General features: G+C 25.3%; 1 protein-coding gene across 2 annotated transcripts in view; it reads right to left on the reverse strand.

Moving 5' to 3' along the window:
• The window catches only part of LOC113560429 (neuropeptide CCHamide-1 receptor-like), a 105,439-nt gene extending 84,352 nt beyond the window's left edge, over positions 1 to 21,087 (reverse strand). For both annotated transcript variants that reach the window (XM_026966294.1, XM_026966293.1), the window contains exon 1: positions 20,885 to 21,087. The gene's annotated coding sequence lies outside the window, so the exon portion shown is untranslated. The remainder of the gene's footprint in view (positions 1 to 20,884) is intronic.
• Positions 21,088 to 21,587: the final 500 nt, after the last annotated feature.

A 21,587-nucleotide genomic window follows, 5' to 3' on the forward strand; every position in this document is an offset into this window, starting at 1 on the left:
TATATGTATTTAATTTTTGAAATCATACTTTGCCAGCTTAAGATTTTCAGCTAAAAGGTAAAACATAGTATTTTCACTTCTTTTTGACTTGGATTCAACGTATATAATAATACTTATAATGGTATTCATAGATTTTGTTTAGGAAAAAGAAAAAGTTAAATTTAACTTCATGTATAATACAAATAATACAATGTTCATTTTTACATACTATCGGTTATAAAAGGGTACTTTTTATAAATCCTGAATATTTTAGTGTTTTACCTAGGTACCGTGTACAGACATGGAATATGATTGTATCATAATAGGAACAAATACTGTGCAAGTATAATATTATGATAACTGATAACGTAAGTAAACTAATTCAATTAGTTCGCGTTTAGCCAAATTTATTAATTACATGTACACAAAACAGTGATTCATAATCAAATAACACTATATATACTTGAACTAAATTTCCTTAAAGTTTAACTACTTAGTCAAACTATTTGATTATGGGAACTAGCGTCTACCTATTTTTCGTGTAGCGATTGATGATTACGATACTGTTCAGACAATTTAACTTGGTGCCTGCTACATACTCTGTGCGAAAAGTGCGAAATCCTACCGAACGCAAGCAAAGGTATTTAATTATTTTAACTATTTTAATTAGCTCTATGACTGTGAAATTATTAATCTTGTATAGTATCAGTAAAATAAATAGCAACGTTTATCTAAAAAAATAGTCGATCCAATTTGTAATTTAGTTTGTTTATTTTTATCCTCACGCGTAAAGTGAATAAGTTGATATACAAATTTAAATAATATTTCCCTTGCAAATTCACTTTAATTTTATTTTTATCGTAACCGCACACAATATACTTTTTTCACAACAAGGCACATTGAACAGAATTTAATATATTTTGAGTTAAATATACGTTAGTTACACGTATAACTTTTCTGATTACCGTACGTTTTCTCGTAAATTTATTCACAAATGGCAATTAACCAGAAACATAATTTCATGGAAAACAAAACTCTAAATTAATTGTTTGAAAATGTTATTTTTAGGTTATATATATATATATAAGTATATAAATAGGTTCCTAGATATGGAGAATATTTGTGGATAATATGTTATCTTTATATATTATATTGCCTACTTAGTTTAGTTACTTATCTCATATTTCGTACAAATTATGTGTATACTGAACCCGCGGTACCAAACGATCGATGACAATTTTTGTTTTAAGTCGACAAGTCATAGAAATAAATTATTAAATATAATGTGTATAATAATATGAATAGAGTGTTAAGACGCGATAACACTCCGACGGGCGATTGACGGCACTTTAAGTAAGGACAACTCCTGTGTATATAATTTTATAAATAATAATTTAATTGTTGTGGATTCTGAATGGAACGATGAATGTATTGATTTTACAATGTCGTTTGTTTTTTTCAGATATCACTTATTCCGTCATTAAAAATGCTTCGATTTTCAACTTTTATTGTGGTTGTTTCTGGTAAAAAATTTACTCTACTTTTAATTCAATTTTTTACCAAAAGTAAACCAAAATATTTTTAATTATTTTCAAAATAACAAGGGAAAATTCAATTACTGAAAAGTGATAATTTTCACACAAAAACCGTATTTGATAAAACCGATTTTGTTTTTGATGCAGCTCAAAAAAAAAATGAGACACTTAATATTTTACCAAATTTTTAAATTATTATTTTCCGCATACAATATTATCTTCTGAATATTTTGACACTTTTAGAGCTATTTATAGATATTTGAAAAATAGCGTTTATTTATTTATTAACACCGATAATAAATTAGTCAAATAGCTTAAACTTTAAGCCTTTAAGTATATAAAACTGTTTTCATATGTAATGATAATAATGTCAAACACAATATTTTTGTCAAAAAAATTATTCAACCTCCTATTGTATTATTCATAGTAAAATTAACTATTCTAATAGCAATAAAAAAATATCATAAAATATACTCAGTAATATAGGCTGACTTTGTTTGGAATCTTCTTTTGTATTCAACATTATTTAACATATTTACATTTAATTCAAATTCAATCCATGCATTACAGTTAATTACTCTTCAATGACGACGTACACCTACATTATGGTTAACTACTTTACCCCCTTTTTATTATGAATATAAATCAAAGCTACATTATATGAATGCTTTGAAAAATAAATTGATTCTCGTGATTTTACTTGCATATAGACACATCGTTTGCTTAGATAATCCATCACAGAAAATAAATAAACAATGCATTTGTGTTATTTTTTTTTTTTTGTCGTTGTGTTCACGTGGGAGAAATATGAGGATTTAATCGAATTGTCGTATGTAATACATTTTGTTTAGATGTTTACAAGATATAGGTTTGACAAATGTATGAAGTTACGAAAAGATAACTTTTTTGACCAGAGAAAAACATTTCTTGAATGCTTTACTTCTACTAATGGAAGTTTTCGAAGGGTTTTTGTCATATGAAAAATGACGACGACTTTGATATTTTTGACGCGAATGGACATTTATAATCTATAGTAAACCATTCACTAAAATTCGGATAAAACATTTGTTATAAAAAAAAAGTTTTAATAAACCCATCATTAAGGTATAATAATCTTTTCGAAAACATGTATAATATAGTTATATATTTATATGCAAGTACGTCGAAATATATTTTTATACAATTTATCCAATATTAGGTTATTTTAGCGTTTAAGTTATTTGTATTTGGCTATGTCACAGAAACATTATTTTAGGATAATTAGAATGATGTTTTAGGATTTTTAGTATCGACGCGCAATAATATATGGCCAAAATCGCGATACGTGGACCAGTCGTGTATAATAACACTTTATTATTTGCTGTTTACACGCGTATACACAATACCAATGAACCGTACGATTCTCGTACGCGTTCGTTTACAAACGCTTTAATTAGTATAATACACGGATCATCGTGATATTACAATATAGTCTCGCACGTGTACGTAGAGCTTTGCGAATACGAAAGAACTCGCGGGTACATCCGGTGCAGCAGATACGATAATATCATAATATACACGGTTTTCGGGACAGTACACGTATATCATGTATGTAATACCGTAACGCGCGACATACCATCCGCATACGTCGTATCCACGGCAGCACACACACACACACACACACACTATAATATTATTATCATCATATTTGGCGCACTGGCGCGTACACACAGTGCACAAGTGAACACGACCGGTACCTACCTATACTGTGTACGGTTTACCGTGCGAGTGTTATAGGCCGCGGCTAAACCGCCCGCGGGGTGACGGCTGGTTCGCGGCGTGTGATCCGAGATTAATACACGCGAGCTCGTGTTATATGATGTTATGCTGTACGTCGGCGCGGCCGTGCTGTAGTTGTAGCACACGCAAAGCGATAGAGCGTACTTCCCAATAATAATAATATATTATTGTTGTCGTGGGGACCGGCAAAAGAGATTTGACGAGTTCACGCGTCGCAGACCTTACGCGTTTTCCGCACTGCGGCGTATGTTCGCAACAATTAGAGTGCCGGTGATGGTGGACCGCCGATAGAATGATATCGCGGAACACGGCCGCGACATTCGATTTATATTTTATGCGACGGTGTTTGTCGCGCATGGTATGATTTAATCTGCACATCATATTCTGTTCGTATAGTTCAGGTAGGCGTATTATAATATTTTATTGTCTGGTATTACCGAACGTTGATACAATACAGCCGCGTGCACATCTCGCGCAAACCTTATTTCTTCTCGGAGTACATAACACGGCGAAGAATAATATTACGGTTGTTATTAAGTTTGTTCCGTTACGACGAATCTCAATGATATCCGTACGAATTGTTGTCTATGTAAATTTTGCGCAGGAAAAAAAATATTATCAAACACAACAGACGCGGAGCTGTATGGATTTATTCCGTTGTAATAGTGTAGGTACCTCATCATCGGTTCGCGGACAGATCGGCGTCCGTCACAGACTTCTTGTCTGTGCGTGTCTTCGCGACTATTTAATTTATACACAATTTTAAAAACGGTCTGCGGTATTAACGCATAGGTTATTATTTTATTCACGACCTGTTTTGGTAACATTTTGAACTGTTATAGCACTGAGAAAATGTATACGAGTATATGACTAATAAACGAATTAAGTTGATTTTGTCTTAAAGTAATATTAATAATCGACGTCGTACTTTTTACGAATTAATGAATGATTATACCCAATACAATAAATGCAAATTATATTTATGTCAACATTACGTCATTACGTTTATTTATTTTCAACTAATTATTTGTATATAACATGATAATTGTTTCAAACTTCATGTCATTTAAACTTTTTTTTCCGCGCTCGTTATCATAAGAGCTTAGTGTTATTTTAATAAGATTTAATTTACTTCTTTCTTAATCGAAAAGTGTCAAATGACACTCAAATGACAAAATATATATTTGTATAGGCATTGTAATGAATAATATTATTATATTTATAGAGAAATTTTAGCAATAGATTTAACTATTATTAAATTCTTTAATTATGTGTTTTGCTTAAATAATTGGATCTTCAGCAAAAATATCACGTACGATACGCATTAACACTGTGTATTCATAATTATATGACATTTTAAAAACAATGACTGATATTTTAATACTTCTTTGCGAGCCTGGCCAAGTTAATAATAATTTTCAACCGAGTTAAGTTAAGTTAATAGAACATTTTTTAATAAGTTAATAGTTAATAGTTAGTCTAATTTCCTTTTTAACTCAGTGAAGTTAGAAATTATATTCTTTCAATTAACTTATTAAATCAAGTTATTATTTTTTTTTTGTATATGCATAAATGCTAAATATTTAGCAATATGGTTTGAAATTACTATTTATGTGTGGTTGCGTACTGCGAGAAACGAGAACGAAAAATGAACCACCAAGAACTATTTTGTCTATTGACAATATTAGCTGTTTATAAATATAAACATTTTAAATAAACATGACCATTACCAAAAACGGCAAAAAAAGTAATAACTGATTTGGTTATTTATGACGAAAATATTTTATAATATTATATTCTTGTTTCTTGATAATTGTATACTTGTAATTTATACGTTGTACCTTTTACCTATATTAATTATTACTTTATTAGTAGAGTTGTGTTGATGACTTAAAACACACACAAAAATGACCTATAAAAAATGCATATATGCCCTAAAAAAAGTGCATAAATGCCCTAAAAGCTTCAAAAAATTACCTTAAATATGGTCTAAAAAACTAATTAAGTAAGTGAAAAAAAAGTATTTATAAATAATGATTTTTATTAGAGATATGGGCGTGATAATGTGTGTAATAATAATTTAGAATATGAATTATTGATTATAATATTAATAAAATAATAAACAATAGTATACATTTACATTTTAAGCATTATATACAATTATCAAAAATAAATTAAATTAGATTTTAAATAAATTAAATTTGTTTCCAAATTTGAGTTTAACATTTGCCTTAAAATCTAAAATTGCCCCACGTTGTACAAAAATTACAAAAATGATTTAAAAGATGAAAAAATGACTTAAAAATGTTGAAAAATGACGTTAGAAAACAAAAAATGCATTTATATCCAAAATTCCGAAAAATACAAAAAAAATGCAAAATAAAATTAGAATATTCTGTATCAAGAGAGCATGAATCAAATTTTTAACTAGAATAGCATTGTATAGAATCAAAGGAAAATAAATGCAAAAGTCATTAACATCTTCACTCTATTTATTAGTATTTACTATTAACTATTAAATATTATTATTATTACAATATGCCCGTATGCCGTGGTATAGAATACTATACCTACATAATATATTTAATTAAGTTATTTTTATTAAACAGTTCTGGTTAATAGAACAAGAATTCAATTTAATTTAATTAATTCTAGTAAATGTTTATGTTTATGTTTTATGCGATATGGATCGTAAATCAATAATAATTTTATTATATTTATTATTTAATTATTTATAAAATAACTTAACTTGGATTTGATTAAAAATAACTCGTTATTTATTAAGTTAATGTCAATAAAAATTAATTAAGTTAATGAAAATTGAATTTAAAAAAGTTAAGTTAAAAAGTTAAAATTAACTTAACTTTAACTTTTTAACTCGTTTATGCCCAGGCTTGCTTCTTTGATTAAAATTCAATGAAAAACTGATCAACTGTAGTGTAATGCTCTTGTATTAAATATTGTAAAATATTTTAAACATTCTTATTAAAAAAAAAATCATTTGTTTTTTTTTTTATTGATTATTAAAACAACTCGGCAGTAAGGGCCATTATAATTCCATTGTTCTACTCACTATTAATAGTTATTTAGGTTTTTACATTATGTTACATTCATTATACATTTCAATTAAATCGTGTCACTTAAATTGAATAATCATTTTTAATTTGATAATTCTCAATGACAAAATTGAATTTAAGACTGAAAAACAGTCTTATTCAACATAAAGTTACAATTTAACTAACCTAACTATTACGACAACAATGATACCATACGGCTAAACCTGACGAAACAATAGCTGGATCCTATGAATGCGTATAGCGCTCAAGCGATAAATTAATAATATACGAACATGTCCGGAGCAGCCTAAGTCCATTATAAATCTTGTTATAAGGTTCAATAGAGCCTTTTTTTCCCCTCTTGTTGATGTTCTTATGGATGAAAAACTTGGTCCGGCTTTGTGAAATCATCAAATATTATAGCACTTTAGCTGTTAGTTTTTAATGGTATTTTTGTCTTTTTGATATATTAAACTATAGTTATAACAGTTGTATATACATACCTACCGATCAAACACTCAAAGTCACGCAAATAATTGGCGTATGGTGTACAACTAGTACACGTCATATCGTATTATAACAATTAAGTAAGTACAAACAATTATCTCTTGATTATATTGACACACCCTATTGTAGTATATATCATCAACTATGTTACTATACATAGGTATAGTTTGTAAATTGTTATTATGTACTTCTACTACTAGTACTACTAGTATATTATATTTATGTGATTTATTACAAGTTTAAAGTTAATAAGTGGCCAAAAAATTATAATAATATGTAATATTAAGTTCTTAAATGATAAAATTTCTACGTTAAAATAACCTAATTATTTTGTATTGTTATATTTATTTAACATTTTGATACACAGTAGTAATTCACATAAACTTTAAAGGATGTATATTGTATTACGAATTTTTTAACGTTAGGTATAATATATATGTTTTTGAAATATATAAACAATAGGTATATATAAATAATATTATTAAACAGTTAATTATATTAACTATATGTATCTATATAATATATTATTAATTTATTATTTAAACACCAAACCATGTGTTGAAAAAATACCACAGATTTTAACTTTTTCATTTTTCTGTATTTTTAAAATGGAAAAAAATACGATATTTTCCATAACTTAGTAACAATAACTACTTATGCAGTGATCCTAATGGTTATATTTATAGCTAGGAAAAAGGTATCAAACGGAAAATATGCCTTTAAAAACTATTTTGTATTTTTTCACTGAACTCGCTTGTTTGTACACGAATACCAAAACTAACTGTTTTCTCTCACAAATCGAATAACCATCGAAAAAAGCACTTTAAAACTAGTTTTTTCAATTCATATTTAACATCAATTTTTCTTTATAACTTAAAGCTTTCCTTTATATATATGACTGTACACATTAGCCTGCCTTCAATGTAAATATTATTGAAATATTATTATTATATTATTCGAATTTTTTAAGCGCATACAATATCTTAAGCCTTATTCCATTTACCGATACTGAGTAAGTCCACGTACACTATTAAGCATTACAATGTATTACATGGCGGCGACCAATATGCCATATTGAATAAATAATTGTACTATTAACATAATAGCTAGCTTATTGGGTTTTGTTTCCACTAATCGTGAATTTCCCCATAATCTCGGCCAGCATCAATTATGTATTATAGACTAGAACTAATAACATGTCAACTGACTTTTCTAACTATATTACTATTTAGTTATACTAATTAAATTTTGTGTTATATTTATATTATTACATTATTAGGTGAATTACCATGTTTCGCTTGTAAAAAATTTTTCTTTGTATGAAGTCCAAGTGTGAAATAGTTAATAGATGAGTAAAACGTTATTTTTTAGATACTGAGCGGAGCGATGTGAATGTATTGATTTTAAAGTAATATATTTTCTATTATATTTTTGTGCCTGTCATGATTACCTTCTTGGACAGTAGTGTTTTGATTTTAAAATATATATATATATACATATAAAAATTGGTTTTAGGTAGTACTTAGGGCAATCGAGAGTAATTGGCAGTAAAAGTTTTTTAATATTTTTCAAAATACTAGGGAAAAACGAAAATTGTTATGCAAAATCAGTATTCTGTATTTCAGCCAAACCCTTTTAGTGGAACTTAAAAAAATAAAGTAACTGTAGAAACTTGAAATATTCACCAAATGTTTTTATTAGTATTTTCTAAACATAATAAAATATTCAAAATATATTTTTTTAAAAATACGAAAATTTTCAAACTATATTGTTATATACATGATTCAAACTACTTTGAAGTATTTAAATTATAACATAGTAAGAAAAATTAGTACTTAATACGATGAAAAGTTTTAGATTGAAAAATTGTTGATAGATTTTTTTTTTTTTTGAGGACCCCGTGTGATCTACCTTGGATATTATTTCAAAATAAGTTTCTAAATATTTAGTTTGTGCTGATATTTAGTTTTGAAGACTTTGAAGTAAGTGTTTTCTATTGTTAAGCGATAATAGTTTTTTGTGTGTATGGAGACTCCAAGTGAGTAATTCGTCAAAGATAATGCCTAGGTATTTGAATTGAAATAAAATGTTGAATTTGTATCTAGTATGTCATAAAATCGTATGTTGGAACAAAATACTTTTCTTAAGAAAAATGTTGTGCTGATTGTTATACTCACTTTAAAATAAAATGCCATCTGATATTTGATGTACCAAATAGATTTAGTAAATTAGTAAATTTTTAATGGTATAAATTAAATATTTATAGAAGACAAATATTGTTAACAACTTAATTGCTAACAACATAAAAAAATTACTATAAATAATAATTAACTTTAATTATTAAGTCTAAGTTAACACGATAGACTTGATGTAAGGGTGAAAAGAAATTTATCGAGTACCTATTAAATTTGTGAAAAATATGACATATTTAATAAATTCAATAAAAGTAATAAATCACTACATTTTGAAAGCAATATTTTAATATTTGAATAAAAATTATTTTTACCATGAAAAATATTATATTTTATAAATTTAAAAACTTTTGACTACTATTTTAAGTTGAGATTTTTAAAATACTTTTAGGGTATGATGAATAAAATATAAATAACCTATAGTATGTGGTCAAAGTTCAAATTATAAATTAATTTGGTGTTTGACTGGAAGGTTGATCGACCGAAATATAAGTTAAATAATAAAAAATGTTGTTGAAATATGTATTTTATAAATTATTTAAATTGTGTGTTAGTATTTTGTTTTACTCAAAAATGTTTCTGAGTCTATGGGTCGGATCTCGCATTCAGAAGCTACATTATATAATAATAATTACAAGTCAACATTAATACATTGTTATATATAGGGAACAATTTGAAATAAATTGTATATTTTTATTTATTTTACTTAGTATCAACTTTTAGTTATAATGTATTTACATATGTTACATAGGATGGCAAATCTATACTCGTATATTAGCTAAATAATACCAAAATAATACTTAATAAAATTTCTTAACAATTATTTTTAAATCGTTTTACACAAGAAACTGAATTGACTAAAAATAAAATAAATGTAATTATTTTAAATAAAGATTTAATTATATTATTTAAAACGATGGTTATAGAATTAAAATGTAACATAATACGAGTTTAAACAACCAACGTTTTAAGTAAAAACAAATAATACAATAAAATATTCACATTTGTTATTTGTTTTTATTTTATCTCGCAACGTATTTTAATTTAATATTTCTCATCAAATCAAATATTTCCATGTTCAAATTGTTTTGTCGAGTCAAGTTTCACTTTTATTTTGTTAACCTTATAACCAGTATACTTATGAATTATGGTTGGTATTTATTTCAAAATTATACATTTTACGTCGGGAACAACGTATTAAGTAGAGATACGTATCAAATGATCAAGCACATGATTGATATTTGATAACATGCAAAGAATATAGTAGACATCTAGGGGAGGAATTGAATTAAATAGACTAAGATAAAGTTGTTTTTAAAATGTTTAACTCAATAAATTAATTATTGTTATTTTTTGTTTTTATTATTTATTTATTGGTTTTCAATTGTATGGTTTTTATAACAAGCAAAAATATTTTATAATACGAGTATTATATCATGAAATATGTATAAATTATTATTCATAGTATTTATCATTGAAATTTATAAATTTAACCAAGAATTTTTAATCACTCGTGAGTCTGAAACCCGGAACTACCTATAGAGTAAAGTTTGCCGTTTAGAAAGCTTTACTAATTTGTATTATTAATATAAGAACAACAATGACTATCGAGATTCAAGTACCTGAGTATCTTCGTTAAACAATATAGTCATTCGACAATGTCTAGGTGGTATTTGAATGGTAATAACTAATAGGTAAGCCATCAATTACAAAAATACATCGTTGTGATAACAATAATTTAAGTACTAATTATCCATGTTTGTATGATCTATTATTCATTTAAATAAATAATTATAATTTTTGAGGTGGATATGGAGGATGATAAATATCATTGGTAAATAACCACCACCGAATAAATGTCATACATTCATGTATAATGACATAAAATTACAGTTTACAGTTTACCATACAGTTCAACTATAAAATACTAAATTATAAAAATTAATTATAATTAATTATAATTATACTAATTATTCTTATACTTTTTCTGATTTTTTTTTTTTTTTTGGAAAGAATATCATAAATTGTCTAATAGTTTATTTTAATTAAATCTATTTTCTTAATATAAAATAATTAAAAATTAGTTAATTAAATTAATTGTGAATTAACAAATGTCTTATTATTTTAAGCTATCTTAAAATAATTTAAATAAAAAATAATATCATTAAATGGGGTTATGTTATTTATGTTATTAATTTTTTAAATATATAAATAATAATATTTTCTTAACTATTTTAAATTTACTGCGCATAAATATTTTTTTTTTAATATGTATATTTTCAGTACAGGAAAAAAATATATGCTTTTTATATAGCTTTCTGTAGTTTTTGTTAGAAATTCCAAAAAAATTCAATATTTAAGTATAAATATGTGTGTACATCGCAAAATTATACAACTAAATTTTCCGAAAATTTTAATGAATAGTCAAAAAAGACACTCTTTGAGAAATATAAAAAAGCAGATTAATTGATTAATGTATACATACATTAAAAATAAACCATACTAAAGCCAAAACAATTTTCGGTTCACTCGGAATAAAAATACATTTTTGATTTAAAATATAAAAAAATACTAAAAAATTCACAGTTAGGAAATTGAGAATTACGGATTAGCTAAATACAAATCAAAAAAGAAACTTTTTAAGAAAGTTTAATTGAATGAATTAGTTATTTTGTAAAGCACATCATTTCGAAAGCTATTGGGCAACATGTTCATTTATTTGCAGTCTGGTAAATTAGCTGAAAAGGGCGTTCTGGGATACCAATGAATAATACAGATGAGAAGCACGGGAAAGAAAACTTCTTCTAGGAGTGCAGTTTCGTTAGATTGAATTAAAACTTTTAGAGCTAATGTAATGTTTTGTTATATGAACATAATACAAAAGTAAATTTGCATAAAATATTTAAATTTAATTTAATTATTATATAATATAATTTTGTACAGTATATTTATATTTATTTTTGGATATAGGATTTATCATTAGTATTTAGTATACAGCATTTGGGTACTATTTTTATGAACATTAAATATTTATTTATTACGTAATTACAATTAAAAACACCTAATTAAGTAGTTTTTTGAAATCTCAAAAGGAGCATAATAAAAATCGGTATAATGGTAACATATTTTTTTTACTTCTTTATTTCTAGGTTTGCTATATATATAAAAAAATTAATCATTCTAAATAATCTAATAAAACGAAACGAAAAATGAAACTTCGTGAACGTTGACAAATACTACTGTAGCACTTCGTTTTAATGATATCTAAATTTCCGGAAAAAGTAGAACGAGAAACGAAAATTGCAGATCAGAATTTTAAGAAATTTTACTATACCCAACTCCTTTCTTGACTACTATTTAAAAAAAGTTATATTATAATTGAAAAAAAATATTCCATATCAAAAGATGTGTACATGTTAATTTACTAAATAAGCAGTAAATATAATAATATGCCCTTCTAAGTCTATTAATTTATTTATTTTAATTATTTTAAATACGATTAAAAAACTAAAAACACAAATTCTCAGTATAAATTCATTATTCAATTTTAATTTACAGCAATATATTAAACTTAAAGAAAGTCATAATAAAATAATGATAATATTATAAAAGTGCATAATAATTTAAAAATTAACTCGATTTTATTATAACTTAGTGATCTTTATAAAGATTTTACATTTTTAAAACATTATTTCTACAAATTAATTTATTAAATTGACTTATATAAAAGTATCAATTGCAGTTTTAATTCACCATCATATCTCGAAATTCTATAGACTAAACAACATAATCTAATGTATGTCATATTAAATGTAACAAATTATTCTGAAAACTTTTGATTACATGCCAACTGCCAGAAGTAAAATCTATTGCAGTTTATCACTAACGAAATAGTATTGTTTACTAGAGAATATTATAATATAGAACTTAATATTTATAAACAAGCATGTTATATCTTATATAATATGATAAAATGTAGTATACATTATACACAATATACTGTAAGACTATTATTTTATTGGGACTATTATTTACTATAGCTGCTTTAATGCAAAATTTGGCGGTTATAATATGTTCTACTTTATACAGCGTTAATTAGTAGAAGTACACTTTGTTCAGTAATTTACGATTGATCCGTAAAACGTGTAAAAATGTTGTGGTAAACAGATTACTGAGGTTGAAACACAAAACAGGAAACCATCATTATTCAATAAAATAAAATACTTTATGTCTAGTTGACATGTTTATGGACGTATAAATGTCACTACTTCTAATTTCAACTTTCTGTTTAACTTCCTTTACGGGGCTAAGAATCTAAGAAATAAAAATAGCTGCTTTATGAAATCTGTTCAATTTTGAACCACTGCTCTTTATATTAGAAGGAAATACTGACAGAAAAGCATTTTGTAGCAATGAGGTTAATTTGTTACACTGTATGAAACTAAAGCTCTGCTGTTGTTAAATGAGAACGTTGAAAAGGAAAAAATTTTCAAACTTCACATGTTTTACTTTTATTAATTTTATACACATATTATATGGTTGTTACTCGTTACTTTGAAGAACAATTCATATAATTCTCTAATACTTAATACTTAAAGTTATTGCGTTAACATTAAACTAAAAGGTACACAAATATGTTCAACACTATAATAATTTTCAAATTGATATAAACAGATACGATTTATTTGTGTTCATGCACAAACCGTGTGTCATAATTAATTTAATCGTAACTGGTATTATGATCTAACACAAGTTGTATTTTTAGTTTTATTAATATTTAAATCAGACTACGGAATATAGTATACAAAATCAAAGAAAATAAGATGTAATAAAATTAACAATTTAAATCTAACTATCTAAGGGTTCAATAACTCAATGCTAAAAAATATAATAATTATGTAAATAAGAATACGTTGCGCAATTAATTGCTCAACATTTAATAATAATATTATTATATTAGCTTCTCAAGTTAGATTAAATTATAACTGCGTGAATTCAAAAAATTAAAATGCTAAAAACCTGAAAATATTACGCACGCTTAAAATGCATTAATTTACAGTTCCATAATTATATTTTCAAGACAATATGTTCTATATTGTTCGTATTTCATCGATTGCGATTGTCGTGGTTCTTAAATTTATTTCTGTTTAATTGATTTTTTTTTTTACAAGTTATTATTTAACTTATAGGTAATATAAATATTTTTTTCAATTTAAAAATTTAATTATTTACATAAATAAAGTTTATTGATGTAAAAGAAATCTATGACAAATACCTAATTAAATCATATTCTATTTAACGAGTGATATATTATTGTAATCTAAAATTATGTTATGCTATAAGGTATAATAAACAAAACATGAAAACATGGTTTGATTTTTTTTTTTAAATAACAGAAAATGTCTCAAATAACAAGATACTAACACAGGCCACCATAATATTATGTCAGTGACCAACAACAAATGAAACGAATTTAAAAGATCACATCTCACAAAAATATTATATTGCAGTTATAATAATACAATTCTTCTCTATTATGCATTTTGAGTAGACAAAAAAAAAAAACAAACAAGGAAATTAAAATATTTTAAAGTTACTATGACAAATTCAGAAATCAGTAGCATTTGTGAACTAAATATTTCAATAGTCAATACATCATCGTGTTTGGAATTCAAATATTTATAATATAAAATATAAATAACTTATTTTCACCTTAAAAAATATTAACAGTAAAATCTAATAACAAGTATAAGTATGTTAAGTATTGCTTAATCATTTATACATTTCAAAAAGTAATAAACATATAAAACGCAAAGATAAAAAATATAGTAGAAATATGCATTTGATGGATAATTAATTCAAAAAAATATTAATAAATGAGGAATAAATTGACTTAGTGATTATCATCTGAGAAAAAAAAATTTTAATTCAAAACTTAATACCTAACGTCTTTTATCAATAGTCATTATATTTAAAGTTAATAAATTTGTCCAACATTCTTTATGTGAAATAATATAGAAATAAAATATACATACATATTATTTATTATGTTCATGACATTAATCCAAATTCTATAAACATTATCAATAACCTTATGACACTATTTTACTACCATGATATACAAATGTGAAAATCACTCTAGCGTTTTTATAAAAACTATAAACTTCATTTATGCATTATTTTAACTTTTTAAAAATAGTGATAAATTTATGATTGATTTAAATGTTTGACAATGTAGAAGTATATAACAAGTAGGAATAAATACAAATTTCGAAAAATAATTTAAACTCATAAGTTTTTTTTTTAAATTATAGTTATAAACATTAATGTAAATGTTGTATAAATAAAATGGGTATAATTTATACAAATAAAAATATGCAACCTTTATAATATGAATAAAAATGTAAACGTAAACGTGACCAAAATATTAATAATATAATAAACTAACCTAAATCTAATTTAATAGTTAATTATATATTAACAAATTGTTGTATATCAAGAAAAATGTGAATGGGTAACGTAAAAACGCTGTTTTAAACAAAATTGCTGATGCCGTTAACAAAATATTTTTAATAGCAGGTATATACCCAAGAACTGTACAATGTTTTAATTAGACTATATAGGAACGTAATACATAGTATCTATCCAAATAATAGCGAAAATAATAATAGAAAAATATTACAATCATGAAGTCGCAATTAAAAATATTTCTTGTTATATAGGAAATATTATAAATACTAATGTTAAATTAAATTATTTAAACGATCCTGCAAATGTATCTAGATGACTAGATGGCTATAATTTTTACCTTGAAGGTAAATTAAATATCAATTTGATAATCTACCTAAAGATAATGATACGATGGTTTTATCTTTATAAGTTATCTAGATAAATAAAATTTAAAAATCATTTTTTTATACATTCATGTAATTTTTATATTTTTATTATCACTAACAAAATATGTAAATAGCCTAACATTTCCCGTCGAGTGCCACTGCTGGTTAGCTACTCGCCTCAAGCATTCAAGCCCATATCTAATTTATCGCGCTCATATGCTTACAGTAAACTGTTTTACAGGTTGTATGTATTTATTTTAAATGTTAAAAAAAAATAATATATTTTTACTTTCAATTTGTCTTATTAAATTTAGCTATTGCGCAACACTAATACGAAATCATTAGACAAATTTAAGATTTGTCTTTTGGGTCGCTCACCCATTCGATATATTATGTTTCTTCTTTTTTGCGTTATTTTTGAATTTAGCCATATACCCAAGTACAATCTATATAATATACCTTTTTGAAATAAATGTAAGCAACGAGAAAAATGACATGGCTTGAATTCAAAGAAACGCTCAATGTCAATGATGTATAAATCCATAAGAGAAATTAGAAAATTGCTCTATAATATTATCTAAAACAATTTTATTATTTAATTTTTAAAAGTATACGATCATCTATTATACTATATAGTAATTATAATTATAATTATTTCACTTTTTTTATTAAGTCATCACTTATTATCTAATATATAAGTGTGTATAATATATAAATATGATTCAACAAAATGTAATATTTATATTGTTTGTGAAGTCATATTAAATTATTCAATGTACACAAGAATATTATTTAATATTAACTATAATTTATAAATAACTTTTGAATATACTCATGGCGATTGTAAATGTTGTGGTTAATGTACATCAAATATATATATAACTATTAAACTATGTAATATCTATTTGCTTCATCTTTGAACTTTGACCACTCTAACATCAAGACAGTATTCTTTTGATGAATGATATTTTATTAAACACCTTAACAAAATTTTAAGTGGTTTTAAAAAGTGCAAAAAAACGAACAAAAATAATTTCCGGGCGTGTTTAAAAATATAGTTTTTTTTTTTTTAAATAAGGTAAAAGGAATCTTCTTTTTTTTTAAAAAAAAAGCATTTATTTGATAAAATACATAGTATAATATAATAAACATATAATTATTAGTTTGAAGTCATTGCTTTGTATTTTGTATAATTGATTATTTATATTTTATCTTTAATTATAATATACTCATATTATATATATATACTTACCTATTAATAGTACTTACTTACTGTAAATATTACTTAATTGATAATGTTTTTATTATAATACAGTTACATATACAGGATGACCGCGGTTGAAATTCAATCCCTTCCTGCTACCCCTCCCCCCCCCCAAAAAAAAAAAACTGTATTTGCATTAAAATTGTAAAAGTATTAAATTATTGATGTGGTATAAAATACGATACTGTGTTTTGATGAAAGATAACTACATCAGGTCGGTAACATTTTACTTGGAGTAGTACCGTTAATATGATTTCGATGTGATTACAATAAATTATGATTTTAAGTTATTTAGCTACCTAAATTAGAATAGTGTTCAAATGTCAAATTGTATAAGCAACTACATTTTTATTTTGGTTTTACCTACATGTGATTGAGAAGTTTTTCTCTTTAACTTTACTTTAACCTTTCTTAGTCAGAACTTCAAATGATTGGAAGAGTTATTGAAGTACCGATACCTGTTTATCACTAAACTACGTGTAGCAATACTCCAGCCGATTATTCGGAACAATATTATAAAACATTAATATTTTGGTCTTTTCTAGACCATTTTATTTGTTAATTACAAGATAGTTTTACTAATTAATAATCACCATCTCGTTATATCCAAATTGCAATTACGTATTCAACATTTTTTAAATAATACTATACCGATTTAAAAGATTTTAAGAAATAGTGCTTTTTTATAAAGATATCTTACCACAGTATAAAATGCTTGTTGCAGAAGTTAATATGGATAAATAAATGGAAACATTTACCAGAGAAAGACCACTTTACTAAAAATTCAATCAAAAAATAGTAAATTTTGTAAAAATTGTTGAAAATAATGTGTTTTACATTATTTATTGTTACGTTTACACAGAACGGCGTTGGAAAATGGAGTTAGTGCGTATTTCTGTAATGCTGTGATATGGAAATATTTCATATTAACATAATTCTACGAAGGAAGAAGCGAAATAGTCTGTTTTGCACTAATTATGGTACTTTGAGATAAATCTAACAAAGTAAATAGTTCGTTTTAGCAAAATCTAAAACGTCATTTGATTTTCCGCCATTTTTATCATAAGTATTAAAGTATAATTTTAAATTTACAATTTTTAGAAATAACACTTTTTTATTGTCGTCCCTCATATGTACCTACCTAATACTAATAGTTGTAAATATATTGATGATTCCCCTCCCCCTCAACCTATAATGTGTTTGTATACGTGACTGTAATAATAGTTAGGTACCTAACTACTGAGTTTCGAAAACTTTACGTTGAAAGCTAACAAAACGTATGATAAATAATAAAAAAAAATATATATTATATAATTATTGCACAGTGAAATTAATGAATAATAATTTTAAACATTAATTAAAAGTCATTTGTTTACAACCCTGTGCTAAATTGTATTTAAATATTCTATTATAATAATAGTATTATCGCAATGGAAAACAATTACTTGTTACAAAATAATCCATTTAAAGTAAGACTTTCATTACTTAAAAGAATATTAACGTTTTTAAAGTATTTTTTTCTTTTTACATAATCTCTTAAATAGTCAAAAATAACATTTTTTTTTCTAGTAAAATTATTTTATTATTTTTTTTTTATTGTATCATATTTTTAAAATATTTTATGAAAACATAAATGTTTAATTTCTATTATATATTAATTGATTACGCCATTCGGTAAGGTGATAAATTATTTCATTTTAAAATAATTTTAAACAGGACTTTGTTTATTTTAAATTGGTCAAAAAAATTAACTTTTGTAAATACAATCCATGTTAAATTTCCAATTCAGAGAAATGAACGTTTTTTTTTTAATGAATTAATGAAAACTATATCATTGTTAGGCCAATTGTAATTAACAATATTTTATAAATTCATCATGTACTTAAACTTAACCACACTTATTATTTACATTAACTATGTTGTTGTATAATGACATGATTTATTATTACAATTTGAAAAATCTATTTGTAATTTTAATGTTCAATGGATCAATGTTAGATTGTAAAAGTCAAGTACTATAAAAATTGTGTACAATATTTATTACACTAAAAATGTACAAATACATCCAAATAAATAGTTATCATATAATATATTTGTAATCAAAAATAAATATCATATAAATATTGAATACCATTATATAGCTTTAAAATATAAAAGGAAAGAAATTATAACGTAGCGTCGTGGCAATTAATACTCTCTTAATTCAAAACATAATAAAAAGAAAATCATTCATAGCTAATCAATTATAATTAAAAGTATAGTTTTAAATATTTTAAATAGTATTATATTTATTGTTATTATTTTACTCAGCAGACATAATATATCGAGAATGTTTATTAAATATATGGTAGGTAGATTAGATAACTATCAAAAGAAAAAAAATATCATTTAAAGTCAGTCAGATAATGTCAAATATCATTATTATGGACTACGGGTCTTAGTCGCTATAATAATGTTATAAGGACCCGAGTAGATCGTGTCATTATTATTGCTAAAAGCATGAGCTAAATGATTTAAAAGATTAGCTACAACGAACAAGATATCGACTACAAAAATAGTGCTATCTAGGGAATAGAAAAACTGCAGTATGTAAATGTTTTAAATTCAATTCGCGCATGATTTCTTGAATCTTAATAAATACATTCTGTTTATTCTATACGATGTACCATAATATATTTTCAAATTACTGTTTTAGATTCTGAGCGGATGTATTCTTTTTCATAATACCATAATGATTTTCAACTTATAAAGTTGTTTCTGATGAAAATTTGGATTTAGTTAATACTTTAGAGACATCAATGATTCCCAGTAATTTTCAAAACAATTTGAGCAAACATAAAAAATTAAGAAAACCTAAAATTTTTACATAAAACCAATTCTTGACAGTAATTTTGTTGTTTTGGTGTAACTCGAAAACAGATAATTTTCAACTTTTTTTAGTTTTATGTCTACACATATCAATAAAAAATTGTATTCGGTCTAAAAGTTTAAAAATGAAATATAAGATCCCATATAAGTTTTTCTCATACATATTATATAAAAAATATTTGAAATACATAGTCAAAATGTATTTCTTTAAACATTTAAAGTTTGAATTTTGACAATTCTTTACTGTTTTAATTTGTAAAATGTACAATTTTTATTGATTAAGCTTGAAAATGTAATACAAAATTCCTCATAAACATTTCAAACTAAAAACAAAAAACAAAAAAAAAGTTCAAATTTTGGCAAAATAAGATATATAAACATTGTAAACATTACCTATGAATAACAGTGTTGTATGTAAACGTTTTAAATTAAAATTTGGAAAAAACTATTCGAATAACGATTTTTATTATTTTATTGTAATTCAAAAAAATTATTTTCGATGACTTATAACGTTTGTGTAAATTATTATATTTTACGCACACAATAACATTTTCGAAAAAATGCAATGTTTTTGACCAAATTTAATTCAAGCTATTTTATTATGTATAGTAAAATTAATTTCTTTTATAGCAACACTAAAAAATATGACAAAAAATAAATCAAGTGTTATCATTGGCTTATAGACCGTTTCCGCTCAGAACCGTTTTTTCCATACAATATGATAAATCATCGAATTCAAATTTAACACATTCATAACAGTGACCAACTCGACATCTACTTTAGGTACAGCAGAACGGTACCCAGCACTTTTTTTCTTTCAAACAATTATTATTAATCACACGATAGTGTTTTGGCTTAAAATTATTACCTTTGCACGTCGCTTTCGAATACCTCGGTAAGTGCTTCAGCCACTTTCAGCACTCGAAACGCCTGTTGCGTGTTGCAACGGTTGTTAATGTACGACGACAACTTACGACGACGACGATATGATTGGCGTATAGTTCGCGTGTGGGACGCGTGCTGTGACTTTCGGTAGCGCCAAATCTAGCGCCCCAGTGTAGAGCGTGCGAAATGCCGGTAACCGACTGCGCGCGAAGCTCCGAATCGTCCTGAGCGACGTCACGGGTGTCCGTCGCTAGCGCCATCCGCCGCGAGCAGCGATCGGCACTCCGCGAACCGATCACTGGCCACGCCGCGAAAGATGATCAAAAATTAATTGCTCGAGAATAAAACTAATTTCACCCGACGCCTGTAAATCCGTTTTATCCGGCAGGAAACCCTTTCGGTACAGCAGGACGTCCTACGTATATATATATATATATATATATATTATCATACATTTTTAAACATTTATTTTTTATTTTTTATTTGCCCACATAATGTATATTTGTTCGTCCGCCACCCGCATTGTGTGTTATGATAGGTCATTATACACCCATTACGTCTAGCCATATTGTATTTACGTCGTAATGCGTATACAATATACAGGTATGCCCCCCCACCTAACCTGATGGGTGGTGTAGACATTACCGTACTCGAGGCAATGGCTTTTCGGTTTCAAAATATTTTCT

The sequence above is a fragment of the Rhopalosiphum maidis genome, chromosome 4, assembly GCF_003676215.2.
Source record: "Rhopalosiphum maidis isolate BTI-1 chromosome 4, ASM367621v3, whole genome shotgun sequence".
NCBI classification, from domain to species: Eukaryota; Metazoa; Arthropoda; class Insecta; order Hemiptera; family Aphididae; genus Rhopalosiphum; species Rhopalosiphum maidis.